Genomic DNA, 11,143 nt, shown 5'->3' on the forward strand with positions numbered 1-11,143 from the left:
CAGTTTCTAGTTCAGTTCTAGTTCAGTTCTAGTTCAGTTCAGTTCTAGTTCAGTTCTAGTTCAGTTCTAGTTCAGTTCTAGTTCAGTTCTAGTTCAGTTCTAGTTCAGTTCTAGTTCAGTTCTAGTTCAGTTCTAATTCAGTTTGTAGTTCAGTTGTAGTTCAGTTGTAGTTCAGTTGTAGTTCAGTTGTAGTTCAGTTGTAGTTCAGTTCTAATTCAGTTCTAGTTCAGTTCTAGTTCAGTTCTAGTTCAGTTCTAGTTCAGTTCTAGTTCAGTTCTAGTTCAGTTCTAGTTCAGTTCTAGTTCAGTTCTAATTCAGTTCTAGTTCAGTTCTAGTTCGGTTCTAGTTCAGTTCTAGTTCAGCTCTAGTTCAGTTCTAGTTCAGTTCTAGTTCAGTTCTAGTTCAGTTCTAGTTCAGTTCTAGTTCAGTTCTAGTTCAGCTCTAGTTCAGTTCAGTTAAACTAAGATTGATTATACATGTGGCTATAAGTTTAAATCAACATTTATTTTGTAATTATTGAAATAAAATATTCTCCTTAAAACACCGCAATTAGCATAACCCTGTAATATAATTATTATTGTAAAACTACTGTTAAAATTACTTTAACCTCATATTAATAAAACATGTAGGTGTCTTGACTCAGCATTAAGAAAATACAAACCAGAGTAATTTAAAATTTAAATTTCAATTAAAAGAAACTTTAAAATTACTTTAGTGTGTGTTGATTAATAAATTTGTGTGTTAATTTAAGCGCCAGTATTTTATTTATAAAATAAACAAAACTTGAAAGCGATTAAAATTTCAAATATGAACTTAAGTCAGTTGGTAATACTTTGCAGTATATTTTATTATTCAACTTTTAATCACTCAGAAAAAAAATAAGTTTGTTGGGGGCTATAAGCTCAGTTGCAGCCAACCGAGCAGTGCCTGTAGCTGCAGCTATTCATTAGTTATAGTCATTATTAATTTTACTATGCTAACTGCTACTAACTGCTGTGCAGTGCTGCTACTTTGGCTGCTGCTGTTTCTGTTGATTCTTTGTTTGTTAAAAAAAAAACTTGAGTTTGTATCTTTTTTCAAACGTGCTTTTGATAAAAATTGGGTCAAATTGTGGTCGGTTTGAATATGTGTCTCTGTGTGTGTGTTTGTGTACTTTGATATGCATTTGTATCTGTGTGAGTTACAATTTTATGTTCAAGACAACTTGTTTTAAAGTCACGTTGTTGATTTAAGTTTCTTTCTTTCTGTGTATTTTTGTTTGCTTTCCAACAAATAATTGTATGTTTAAATTAATATTTTAAACTATAATTTTGTAACAAAGTTTACAAAAAAAAAAAGAAAACATGGAGGTATAGAGAAAAAAAACTAATATAGTTTTTGTTTTTGTAGTTTCATTGACATTGAAATTTGATTGAGTTGTCTGTTGTACAGAGTAGACTGTCTAAAGTGGTAATATTATGTTGAAATTAATTGATTCATGTTGAAAATTAAAACATACTAAATAATATTCGTTGTATTGAAGTTTTATAGTTCAACTTTAAAATTATTAAGGCGATTACAAAATGTGTAAACTTTTAAATTATGGTAGCAGATTTATGCATTGTTTGAGAATCGAAGAAACTACAGAAATTCTTAAAATTAGTTACAGATCAACTCTAATTCAGGTTTTGGTTCAGTTCTAGTTCAGTTCTAGTTCAATTCTAGTTCAGTTCTAGTTCAGTTCTAGTTCAGTTCTAGTTCAGTTCTAGTTCAGTTCTCGTTCAGTTCTCGTAAAGTTTTAGATCAGTTCTAGTTCAGTTCTAATTCAGTTCTAGTTCAGTTCTAGTTCAGCCTCAGTTCAGTTCTAGTTCAGTTCTAGTTCAGTTCTAGTTCAGTTCTAGTTCAGTTCTAGTTCAGTTCTAGTTCAGTTCTAGTTCAGTTCTAGTTCAGTTCTAGTTCAGTTCTAGTTCAGTTCTAGTTCAGTTCTAGTTCAGTTCTAGTTCAGTTCTAGTTCAGTTCTAGTTCAGTTCTAGTTCAGTTCTAGTTCAGTTCTAGTTCAGTTCTAGTTCAGTTCTAGTTCAGTTCTAGTTCAGTTCTAGTTCAGTTCTAGTTCAGTTCTAGTTCAGTTCTAGTTCAGTTCTAGTTCAGTTCTAGTTCAGTTTTAGTTCAGTTCTAGTTCAGTTCTAGTTCAGTTCTAGTTCAGTTCTAGTTCAGTTCTAGTTCAGTTCTAGTTCAGTTCTAGTTCAGTTCTAGTTCAGTTCTAGTTCAGTTCTAGTTCAGTTCTAGTTCAGTTCTAGTTCAGTTCTAGTTCAGTTCTAGTTCAGTTCTAGTTCAGTTCTAGTTCAGTTCTAGTTCAGTTCTAGTTCAGTTCTAGTTCAGTTCTAGTTCAGTTCTAGTTCAGTTCTAGTTCAGTTCTAGTTCAGTTCTAGTTCAGTTCTAGTACATTTCTAGGTCAGTTCTAGTTCAGTTCTAGTTCAGTTCTAGTGCAGTTCTAGTTCAGTTCTAGTTCAGTTCTAGTTCAGTTTCGGGGTTTTTTTAGTCGAACCATAACATAACGAATCAAACGTCTTTCACTTTGAGCCTAATTTTTTAGCTGATCGGTGGAACTTCAGAAATTCCCGTTTAATTCGGAAACTACAGAAATTCTTAAAATTAGTTACAGATCAACTCTAATTCAGTTCTAGTTCAGATCTAGTTCAGTTCTAGTTCAGTTCTAGTTCAGTTCGAGTTCAGTTCGAGTTCAGTTCTAGCTCAGTTCTAGTTCAGTTCTAGTTCAGTTCTAGTTCAGTTCTAGTTCAGTTCTAGTTCAGTTCTAGTTCAGTTCTAGTTCAGTTCTAGTTCAGTTCTAGTTCAGTTCTAGTTCAGTTCTAGTTCAGTTCTAGTTCAGTTCTAGTTCAGTTCTAGTTCAGTTCTACTTCAGTTCTAGTTCAGTTCTAGTTCAGTTCTAGTTCAGTTCTAGTTCAGTTCTAGTTCAGTTCTAGTTCAGTTCTAGTTCAGTTCTAGTTCAGTTCTAGTTCAGTTCTAGTTCAGTTCTAGTTCAGTTCTAGTTCAGTTCTAGTTCAGTTCTAGTTCAGTTCTAGTTCAGTTCTTGTTCAGTTCTAGTTCAGTTCTAGTTCAGTTCTAGTTCAGTTCTAGTACATTTCTAGGTCAGTTCTAGTTCAGTTTTAGTTCAGTTCTAGTTCAGTTTCGGGGTTTTTTTTAGTCGAACCATAACATAAGGAATCAAACGTCTTTCACTTTGAGCCTAATTTTTTAGCTGATCGGTGGAACTTCAGAAATTCCCGTTTAATTCGGAAACTACAGAAATTCTTAAAATTAGTTACAGATCAACTCTAATTCAGTTCTAGTTCAGTTCTAGTTCAGATCTAGTTCAGTTCTAGTTCAGTTCTAGTTCAGTTCTAGTTCAGTTCTAGTTCAGTTCTAGTTCAGTTCTAGTTCAGTTCTAGTTCAGTTCTAGTTCAGTTCTAGTTCAGTTCTAGTTCAATTCTAGTTTAGTTCTCTTTTAGTTCAGTTTCAGTTCTAGTTCGGTACTGGATCAGTTCTAGTTAAGTTCTAGTTGACTTCTACTTCAGTTCTTTCCTTTCAGGCAATTCCCTACCTTTTTTTCAAATCTAACAATAAAATTATTCTTTTTTTTTGTAATTTAACAATTTTATTTCAACTTGAAACTTTACTTTTAGTTCAAACACCCCCATCGTTTTTTTTTATTTAATATTAATGATCTGCAAACATAAATTTCAATTCGTTTGCCATGTAATCCTATCAAAGAAATTTAAAGTGAATAAATTTTAAACCACAAATTTGTTGCTGTTGTTTATTTTTGCATTTGTAAAAATTGTTTTATTTTTTATGGATTTAACAAAAGAAAATATATGAAATATGAATAAAAAAATCATATTAAGTAAAAAACTTTTGCCATTTGATAGCTCAAGCGAGAAATAAGAAGAAAATTTTATATGGCAAACGAAAAAAAGAAGCACCTCAGAAGAAAAGCATCATATTCAAATGTAAGAAAAAAATTCAAAAAATTTTTAAAATATATAAAAAAAAACATAAAATATTATTTGCTCAGGCAAAGTGTTGGGATGAATGCAAATACAAAAACAATAATATAGAAGAAAATTTGTTTATAACATCCAACATCAATTGTTTTGCATTATTTCTGCCTCATGAATGAGAAGTATTTCCCATTTGGATATGAAAATATTTGTTTTGAAAAGTAAAATTTCGGGTGCATTGTTGCGTGCAATACTGTAAAAATACGTTAAAAAGAGTTGCCAATGGATGACGACAAAAAATATCGGTGTTTTTTTAGTCGAACCATAACATAACGAATCAAACGTCTTTCATTTTGAGCCTAATTTTTTAGCTGATCGGTGGAACTTCAGAAATTCCCGTTTAATTCGGAATTGACGATCAACTTGAAGTTACCTTTAACACTTTAAAAACTAAAATACAACTCAGAAATTGCATTTTGCCACTTTTAGTATTACCAGAGATCATAGAGTTTATTGTATATATATTTTATCTTAAATTTAAATTTACCTGTTGCTAAAAAGTTTTTTTCAACACATTTTATTGAACATCTTGATGTTGTTCAATAAAATTGCGTTTTAAGTCCCAAACACTATAGATATATCGACAGATAATTTTTTTTGAAATTTGTTTAAAGATGCTAATGATGATGAAGATGATTAATCCAATTTGAAAATTTCATAAATTCATAACTTTTATTTTACGTTTTATATCATTAATTTATCATAATTTCAACACTTTCATTTTTCATTATTTTATTTCATTTCGCTCGTTTGTTCACTCTCTTTTTCCGTTTTCTTTTTAGTAAAAAATTATAAAAATAAAAATTTCTCTTTAGAAAAAAAGCAAAATCAAGAAAATAAATGATTTTTTTTTTGTATTTTTTCTTGTTGTTTGTGGAAAACTTGTAACACACATAACATACACATTCACATACAAACAATTATAGTACAGTGGGGCTGGCAAAATTTTATCAAAATTTGGGAAACCGCGAAAATACTAACTCAAACTAAACGAAACGTAATCTTACAACTGATACCCTTTAGAGTTAACTTTCTAAAATTTGGTGAACAACTCCAGAACATGCTTGGGAACTTGAATGGTCGAGAACTTGGCTTGGGCAACCGTAAAACTAATATAAAAATAGATGCAGTGACCCTTCTAGGTCAACTCCCTAAAGTTTGGTGAAAAAAATCGTAAATATCGAACATGAACTTTTGAGAACTTCAACGTAACTTGATCAATAGATGCAGCAACCCTTCTGAGTCAAATCCGTAACGTTTGCTAGAAAAATTCTAATATGTCGTCCGATAAACAATTAGCCAGTACCGTTACCCATGAAATTCGAACTTTCGTAAACTAAAACGTGATCATTTATATCGAAACTTGGGAAACTGCAAAAAGCCCACCTAAAGTTAAGAACCATAGACGTCAACTATCTAATGTTTGTAGTAAAATTCAGTTCATAGAGTCCACCATTCCCTATACAACACTGCTGAGAGTGGTAATCGAATTATCGTAGCACACCGAAACTTTGACCGTTTTAAACATAGACTTGATAACTTTCATCGAAACTTAGGCAACTGAAAAAAATCAGATTGAACCAGCAGATAAAGGAGTTTTTTTCTTTAAATGATCTTGGAATCATTTGGACAGACCATAAAGTTTAAAAGCCGAACCCATCTAAAACCGGAAAGGTATAGATATAGGAACACTAGATCTGCAAATCCAACAGATTGACTGAGCCGAAATCGTCTATAATTGTTCTTATATGGGATGACTCTTTATACTTAACTTTACACTTTACTTTACTCTTCGTAACGCTTAGTTTACACATTCAAGACGACTGATTCGATAAGCAATCAGCCAACTCAGAAAACATCAAAGTAACACTAGATCAACCAGGAACATTGCCGTTTTCCACATAAAATTGGAAGTAATCTAGAGCCTTTAATATGACGACTTATGTCCGAATTGGAACCTGTACCAGATTAAGATTATATTTTAAAACGCTGACTGCAATTTATAATGTTTAGACATTCATAAGAATTGGGATTTTCAACTTGCTTTGGAACTTAAGTCTACAAGTCAACCATTAATGATTGGTTAATGAGGATCGCAATATTGGTCAAGTGTATTTTGAATGTACGGGATATATATTAGTCCCGAAGAAATATTTAACGTTTCGAACCCACACTTGAGACAACCGGATGGCAATGTACGCCCAGAATGTTGTTGTTATTCACAAACCCTCAAATTCACTTGTATAAATTCAAGGCGTACTTAATACTTTATACATAAGATTACAGACAGAGCGCTATCAATAAGACTTATATATCTTGACTATTATGGTCCGAATTAACCGATATGAATATGTGGCTAAAGTTCGACTCGAAGTGTGAAAAGTATTTAAGTGTGAAAGTGAAAATTGGATCCTTCGGAATAGTATCATCGTGTATATTTACGACGGACTCAATACTTCATACATGAGATCATAGATGAGCATTTCAAATAAGGAGATCTTTGATATCTCAGGCACAGCTTGTTTTATCCTATTTCAACAATGAATCAACTCGAGGAATGTTGTCTTGATGATTTTGGTGTTATTGCAATCCCGGGGAAAAGAGGTGCTAGCAGTGTCTTAGTCTGCTGGTGATGACCAAATGTATCCGCGCCCTTTCCTTGGAATGATTTGACATAGGATCGAACCAGAGAACCACATAATCTGGCACCATGGGAACCTTTAAGCAACAGGGCAAAGTTTCGTACTTTGTCTTGTCCCGGTTATTGGAGGGTACCTTTCGGGGTGCGAGTGGTGGCTGTGGTTTAAATCCAAATTCGCGGGAAGAGAATGTTGGTTAAAGACTTGTGAACGGTACTGTCTATAATTCTGGATAAGTTCGACGCTGTTGCCGAGACAACAGACACCCCACAGAGGATTGACTGTGGGACTAATGAGTTGGTATCAAGTGTATATGGGATGGATGTAGGGGTATGCTGACCGTATAGTTAGAGTGAGTGTGGGATGAATGAGAAGTGTGCTGTTGATACCATTGAATGCCATGGTATGTATGTTCCAGGGTTTTGTCTGTTCTGAGAGTAAAAACAAGACCTCGGTTTATTTCTAGGTGCTGTTGCCAATTCAACAGAGGACATCCCATCAGCGTGGTTGTAAAAGGAAGTGATGGACAGATATTAGATAACTCGAGTACTTAAGCAAAGTGCTTGTACATGGACCCGCAGAAGCTGCCTCCGGGGCGTTGTGAACCTGTGAGTGAAGAAGACCACTGCGAAATTAGGTCTTCAAGGCAGGTTGTTCACGTAAAGCACTTACACATCATCAACAACGAATCGCTCTTACTGGAAAACATTCGACATTTTCGGTTGAATAATGACGTTGGCTCGATTGCATCCTGAAAGTGACCGATCCCGGTCGGATTAAGCTATACATATTAATCTAATATTGCCATGGACAAGGGAATCACATCGTGTTCTAATAATCAACAAAACGGGAAGAAGACTAAGCAAACTTATTTCACATTCATCACGGTTTCTAACGATCGTTAATATCATTCCTATTACTGTTGGCACCACTGTGCACACGCACTTATTCCAAAAACAAATCAGGAAGGGGAAAAGCAAACACGTTACCAACAGCTATTGCTACTATTATTGTTGTAAGAGTATCTATGTATCTATGTTTGTTTGTTTCTTCGTATGTAATTGAAGTGTGTAACGTACCTCTTTTTCTATGTACGTGATGGTTACATACTCACAAAAACATACTGTATATACAAGCGTAAAACCAATGTAAATACAAGTAGTAAATAAGTATGTTGTTTTTGTTTGTTTGTCTTTTTTTTTTATTTGTTGTTTTTTTCTTTATTTTTTTTATTTCACTTCTTTTATTTTTCAATGATCGTAAGCAATAATGTAATGCACAATGTGGAACAGCAAATAACAACAACACCACAATAAATATTATTGTTGTATATCAGCAGTTGTTGCTGTTGTTGTGGTATGGAATACGTAGTATGTTTTGTAAAACGTATTTGTTTTTTTCAACAATAATAACGTTTTGTAACAACAAACGGGCGTGTTTCTGATATACTCGACGTATTTGTTAGATATTAAAACGTGAAAGCTTAACCGTAGTAAAATAAATATTATAGCAACAACAACAATAAAAAAAATTAATCGTAATCGCGAGGAAAGTAGAGTTGTTGCTTGTTGATGTTGTTGTTTTTGGTTGTCAATATCACATAAAATAAAATGTTGAAGTTGATTTTTTTTTATGATTTCGTCTTTTATTAAACAGCTGTTATAATATGATGACGAATAAAGCAAGAAATTAATAAAAAAAACACGACGACAACAGAAAAAAAAAAATACAATGTTAAAATCAAACGAAACAAACGAAAATTTAAGGCGCAACAGACAGACGGCCAAAGTAGCGTTAACTAAACACACACAGCCGTTTGTTAGAGAAACCGATGAATGACTAAAGTATTCAAAAGTTTGGTTAACATCAAATACCCCACCATCACCACTATATAATACATATGATACAAAAACACATACTCAGCCACATGTACCTACAAAGCAGGCATGGAAAATTCAATACTTTAGTACTTTTTGATATAGAAAAATCCCCCGGTACATCCATAACATTTTAGCTACTTTTTCTAAGTTATAAACTTTTGATAAATAGTCCTCAAAGTAGTCAACAGACCAGTTTGTTGTCTGGTCTATCAATAGTCCATAAACTAGTCTAGTCTATGGTCCAGTCTATAGTCCAGCCTATAGTCGAATCTGTCGTCAAGTCTAGTCTATAGTCTGGTCTATAGTCTAGTCTTTAGTCTAGTCTATAGTCTAGTCTATAGTCTAGTTTTTAGTCTAGTCTATAGTCTAGTCTATAGTCTAGTCTATAGTCTAGTCTATAGTCTAGTCTATAGTCTAGTCTATAGTCTAGTCTATAGTCTAGTCTATAGTCTAGTCTATAGTCTAGTCTATAGTCTAGTCTATAGTCTAGTCTATAGTCTAGTCTATAGTCTAGTCTATAGTCTAGTCTATAGTCTAGTCTATAGTCTAGTCTATAGTCTAGTCTATAGTCTAGTCTATAGTCTAGTCTATAGTCTAGTCTATAGTCTAGTCTATAGTCTAGTCTATAGTCTAGTCTATAGTCTAGTCTATAGTCTAGTCTATAGTCTAGTCTATAGTCTAGTCTATAGTCTAGTCTATAGTCTAGTCTATAGTCTAGTCTATAGTCTAGTCTATAGTCTAGTCTATAGTCTAGTCTATAGTCTAGTCTATAGTCTAGTCTATAGTCTAGTCTATAGTCTAGTCTATAGTCTAGTCTATAGTCTGGTCTATATTCTAGTCTATAGTCTAGCCTATAGTCTAGTCTATCTAGTCTAGTCTATAGTCTAGTCTATAGTCTAGTCTATAGTCTAGTCTATAGTCTAGTCTATAGTCTAGTCTATAGTCTAGTCTATAGTCTAGTCTATAGTCTAGTCTATAGTCTAGTCTATAGTCTAGTCTATAGTCTAGTCTATAGTCTAGTCTATAGTCTAGTCTATAGTCTAGTCTATAGTCTAGTCTATAGTCTAGTCTATAGTCTAGTCTATAGTCTAGTCTATAGTCTAGTCTATAGTCTAGTCTATAGTCTAGTCTATAGTCTAGTCTATAGTCTAGTCTATAGTCTAGTCTATAGTCTAGTCTATAGTCTAGTCTATAGTCTATAGTCTAGTCTATAGTCTAGTCTATAGTCTAGTCTATAGTCTAGTCTATAGTCTAGTCTATAGTCTAGTCTATAGTCTAGTCTATAGTCTAGTCTATAGTCTAGTCTATAGTCTAGTCTATAGTCTAGTCTATAGTCTAGTCTATAGTCTAGTCTATAGTCTAGTCTATAGTCTAGTCTATAATCTAGTCTATAGTCTAGTCTCTAGTATAGTCTAGTCTATAGTCTAGTCTATAGTCTAGTCTATAGTGTAGTATATAGTCTAGTCTATAGGCTATTCTATAGGCTATTCTATAGTCTAGCCTATAGTATAGTCTATATTCTAGTGGAGTCTATAGTCCAGTCTATAGTCTAGTCTGTGGTCTAGCCTTTAATCTATTCTACAGTCTATTTTATATTCTAGTCGTTAGTATATAGACAATTTATAGTCTATATTGGACTACAGTATTTAATCTAGTTTATAGTCTAATCTGTAGTCTGTAGAATATAGCCTAGTCTAAATTCTAGTCTATTTTCTCGTCTGAATTCCAGCGGAAACTTAAAACTTTAAAACCTAAAAAAGTACTATTTTTGTTATAAGTTAGTACTATTTCAAAATATAAATTTTCCATATCTGCTGCAAAGTACTTACATGATGTGACTGACTTTTGCCGACTCTCACTCTCTCTCACTCATTAACAGTATCTAGTAAAAACACTAATAATAAATGAACAAATATTGAGATATCATTACACAGATACAAAGTTATACCTTTGTATGTGTATATGTCCAAGTGTGGAAGAGTTAGAGTATGTCAGATCTTTTTTATGAAGTTCTTTTTCAACTCAAGAGAGAGGGAACAACTTTTGTTTTATTTCTTTTCTTTTAAATATACTTTTTCTATTAGCAAATTTGTTATTAATAAAATAATAGAAGAACTCTGAAACTAGAAAGTGAAATCAAATCAAAGTTTTTAAGAAGATTTTTTTTTTGTTGATCAGCAAGTAAGTGTTTTAAAACTATTTTAGGAGTTTATATTTAAGAATTTTTATAAAAAAGTAATATTGGAAATTAATGCATTCACTTTTCTCAAGCCATATAATATCTGATAATCGCTTTTCTGTTTTGCTCCCCAATTGAAGCATTTCTCTACAATATAAGTACACGGAAAACAACACGAAGTCTAGTCTCTACAATATATTCTTTCTTTCCCAATATAGTAGTCAACACAGTCCTCTATGGTGTCCCGTGTCCACAACTATCAAAAATTAGATTTTTCTTTAAACAATGAATTTTGCCAAATTTTAGCTGATTAATAAATACATTCCGTTTTATAATCGTTTAAAAATAAACATCAAACTGATCAAATATTATTACATTTAATGAATATAATTAAACTTCAATAACCTC

The 11,143-nt window shown here is 32.6% G+C and overlaps 1 protein-coding gene across 4 annotated transcripts in view; it reads right to left on the reverse strand.

Moving 5' to 3' along the window:
- The window catches only part of LOC119608968 (PAN2-PAN3 deadenylation complex subunit PAN3), a 37,006-nt gene extending 28,489 nt beyond the window's left edge, over nt 1-8,517 (reverse strand). Inside the window, exons 1-2 of one of the 4 annotated variants that reach the window (XM_037963611.1) lie at nt 7,756-8,517; nt 4,525-4,846 (exon numbers count right to left, since the gene is read on the reverse strand). The gene's annotated coding sequence lies outside the window, so the exon portion shown is untranslated. Of the gene's footprint in view, nt 1-4,524; nt 4,847-7,755 lie in introns of those variants that run through there. The other 3 variants (XM_037963613.1, XM_037963615.1, XM_037963616.1) reach the window with 3 other exon arrangements.
- Nucleotides 8,518-11,143: the final 2,626 nt, after the last annotated feature.

The sequence above is a fragment of the Lucilia sericata genome, unplaced genomic scaffold (assembly GCF_015586225.1).
Source record: "Lucilia sericata isolate MDLA Ls3-8-SP2 unplaced genomic scaffold, ASM1558622v1 Contig000906F_arrow, whole genome shotgun sequence".
NCBI classification, from domain to species: domain Eukaryota; kingdom Metazoa; phylum Arthropoda; class Insecta; order Diptera; family Calliphoridae; genus Lucilia; species Lucilia sericata.